Source organism: Drosophila santomea, chromosome X (genome assembly GCF_016746245.2).
Source record: "Drosophila santomea strain STO CAGO 1482 chromosome X, Prin_Dsan_1.1, whole genome shotgun sequence".
Lineage (NCBI taxonomy): Eukaryota > Metazoa > Arthropoda > Insecta > Diptera > Drosophilidae > Drosophila > Drosophila santomea.
This window is the reverse complement of record NC_053021.2, coordinates 21,652,425-21,656,221: the sequence shown is the minus strand read 5'-3', so window position 1 is coordinate 21,656,221 and position 3,797 is coordinate 21,652,425. Positions and strand designations below refer to the sequence as shown.

Sequence of the window (3,797 nt, the reverse complement as noted above, 5' to 3'; positions counted from 1 at the left end):
AATACAAGCAATGACCAAAAATTGTGAATACGAAAAGCTACGAATAATACTCGAAGCTGGTAATTACAATACATTCAGTGATGCAGCAGGAAAATACATTCACTGCTGCACTGAAATGACAGGCAGTCCCAGTAGCGTCCTATATTTCAACAATGGACAACAAAACTACAGGGGAAATAACAACTATCGCGGCCATTACCGAGGCCGAGGCCGAGCATAGAACACAGAAGGAATAATTCCAACCGAGGTAATAGACAAAATCAAAATAACAACAACAATAACAATGTCCGAGCAATCGAAACTGCTAGTACATCACAAAATGCTACAGCTTCGGGAAACTAAATAAGACGGTTCACAAAATCAATCTTAATTTCAACATTTTTATACATGTGCATAATAATAATACGAATACAAAATTAACATTTTTAATAGATACAGGAGCAGATATTTCACTTATCAAAAACAGCTCAGATAATTTCCAAGACATAGACCAAAATACAATAACAAACATTTTTGGAGTTGGAGAAGGTTCAACAACCTCTCTAGGTCTAGTAAACATAGAACTAGCAACAAATAATTACATAATTCCACATAATTTCCACATAGTTAATTCTAATTTCCCAATACCCACCGATGGAATCATCGGAATAGACTTTATAAAGAAATACAATTGCAAATTAGATTTTAATACAGAAGAAGACTGGTTAATTTTGCGACCAGACAATATCACCTGTCCAATAAACGTACCAATAACACATACAATAGGCAATAACTCAACGTTATTACCAGCCCGATCCGAAGTAGTCCGACTAATTAAATTAAATACATCCGATGAACAGATCCTCATTCCTAATCAAGAAATAGACACAGGCATCTTTATTGCAAATACAATAACGACTAGTAAAAACACAGTAATTCGTATAATAAACACAACCAAAAGAAACCAAATAATAAATATTGATAAGATACAATTTGAAAGTCTTAACAAATATGAAATAGTAAAAACAATTGATAACGAAAGAAATGAACATATTTTACAAAAATTAAACAAAAATTTCCCACCATTGTTTAAAAAACAACTAAATAAATTATGCACAAATTACACAGACATATTCGGACTTGAAACCGAATCTATAAGTACCAATAATTTTTACAAACAAAAATTAAGATTGAAAGATGATGAACCGATATACATCAAAAATTATAGAATACCAGAATCACAGAAAGAAGAAATACACAGACAAGTTAACAAATTAATTGATGATAAAATAGTAGAACCAGTCGTATCTGAATACAACAGCCCATTGCTACTAGTACCGAAGAAATCATTACCAGGTTCCGCAACAAAACGATGGCGAATGGTAATCGATTATAGACAAATTAATAAAAAGCTCTTATCAGACAAATTTCCACTTCCAAGAATAGACGATATTCTTGATCAATTAGGACGAGCAAGATACTTCTCGTGCCTTGACCTAATGTCAGGATTCCATCAAATAGAACTAGATGAAAAATCAAGAAACGTAACGTCATTTTCAACGAGCAACGGCTCCTATCGCTTCACGCGATTACCCTATGGTTTAAAAATTTCGCCCAACTCATTCCAAAGAATGATGACAATGGCATTTTCTGGATTAGAACCTTCACAGGCATTCCTGTATATGGATGACTTAATAGTCATCGGTTGTTCCGAAAATCATATGATCAAAAATTTGACTAACGTCTTTGACCTACACTCAGGGAAAAATTAACGCTTTTCGATATCAAATCAAGAACGAACCGCATCGAAAGTACGGTAAACTCGAATTTTTTTGATTCAAGGACAAAAATTTAAATTCAAGAACGAATAATTTGAGACCGAAATTATGAATTTGAGAACGAACGTTCTGGATCCAAGTACGATAAATGTACTGCTTTAAGTATGGGAAATACTTAAAATAAATATTAAAAATACTTGACCCAAACTCGTCAAATTTTAATATGTGCATTATAAATTCACGGTTTAAGTTGTACACATTTAAAACTGAAGTATAAGTATTTTTATTTTCAGAGCAAACACTTTTGTTTTAACAACGAATCATATTTATTGTTTATTTACACGAATTTAAAAGTTTTGTTATTCTTATTTTATATATAGTAAATGTATACATAAAAACATCCATAACTTTTTTCTTAAAAATTAAATTGTTACACTTTTCTTAAAGTTCTTACAGCTAAACATATTTAACGAAACGCGCTGTCAAGCAAAATAACAAATAGATTCCTGGGCATCTATAAAAACGAAGAAAGACAAATATAACAATAAGTAAATAGAAATTTTGTTATTAGTTACATTACCTTCATTTATTGCCGACTGTGCTTCGGTAAGCTGTTGCCTGCTGAGATGGTTTTTAATCTTCCTATCGTAAAAGGGAAACACTGCGCTTCAGGTCGTCCTATTTAAAAACCAATGCATGCTCATTCTCTGGGCGTATTTCCCAGAAGTCGATTTTTAACTGTAAATATTACACATTAATTTATAGATTTATTTCGTTTAGAAGTAACATTTGGCAACACAAAAGTTTTATACACATACATGCATACGCATATACATATGCGTGCATGCAAACACGTGCATAGGCCACCGACTTTTTATGTATGTATATTACATACTTTATTTAAAGATTTCTACTTACCCTGCACACCGTGCCCATTTTCACATTATTCTTCAATTATTTCATTTAATTCACTTTGTACTTGTTACTCCAGGAACTTTTTGACACTAAATGAGCGCCGTGTTGCAATCGATTATCGAAAAAACATATGTTTCTTCAACAACACAGAAATGTAATCGATATAAACAAGTGTAAGAAGTCGAATGGCTGAAGATTTTTCGATCGCATAAATTTTAGTTTAAACTTCTTATATTTTTTGTGTATATTCTTTTAAAATTGGCCGCATAAAATGATCAAGGAATATACATAAATGAGAAAAGATAAACCTTTGTTTTCCATTAGTATTAATAATATCGCTTTTGAAATGTGTAATTCGAGGACAACTAGTACTTATTCCAAGAACGGTTGTCTTAAAAATTTTAAGTACGACACAGTACATTTTTAAGAACGTTCGTTCTCAAATTATTCGTTCTTCAGTTTTCTGAGTGTATGTAGGAAAAATAACCTAAAACTACACCCAGACAAATGTTCATTCTTCATGCACGAAGTGACTTTTCTAGGTCATAAGTGCACTGATCGTGGTATTTTGCCAGATGATAAGAAATACGAAGTCATTGACAAATACCCCGTCCCTACGGACGCAGACAGCGCAAGAAGATTCATTGCATTTTGCAATTATTATAGACGTTTCATCAAAAATTTTTCTGGCTACTCTCGTCACATAACAAGGTTATGTAAAAAGAATGTAAAATTCGAGTGGACTTCAGAATGCCAAAATGCATTCACATATCTCAAACAATCATTAATACAACCCACGTTATTACAATATCCAGATTTCAGCAAAGAATTTTGCATAATAACAGATGCAAGTAAACAAGCTTGCAGGGCAGTATTAACACAAACATACGATGAGATACAACTACCAGTAGCATATGCCTCTCGCAGCTTCACTAAGGAAGAAAGTAACAAAAACACTACAGAGCAAGAATTAGCGGCAATACACTGTGCAATTAACTACTTCAGACCATACATATATGGCAAACATTTCGTTGTAAAAACAGATCATAGGCCTTTAACATACCTCTTCTCAATGAGAAATCCTACTTCCAAACTCACTAGAATGAGACTTGATTTAGAAGAATA

At 32.5% G+C, this 3,797-nt stretch overlaps 1 long non-coding RNA gene across 1 annotated transcript; it reads right to left on the bottom strand.

The window, feature by feature from the left end:
• Positions 1 to 2,233: 2,233 nt before the first annotated feature.
• LOC120456509 lies at positions 2,234 to 2,711 on the bottom strand. The gene is made up of 3 exons (XR_005616838.1): positions 2,676 to 2,711; positions 2,338 to 2,495; positions 2,234 to 2,271 (listed from the first exon to the last, which is right to left on the bottom strand). It is a non-coding gene; the product is annotated as an uncharacterized LOC120456509 (long non-coding RNA).
• Between the last annotated feature and the right edge of the window lie 1,086 nt (positions 2,712 to 3,797).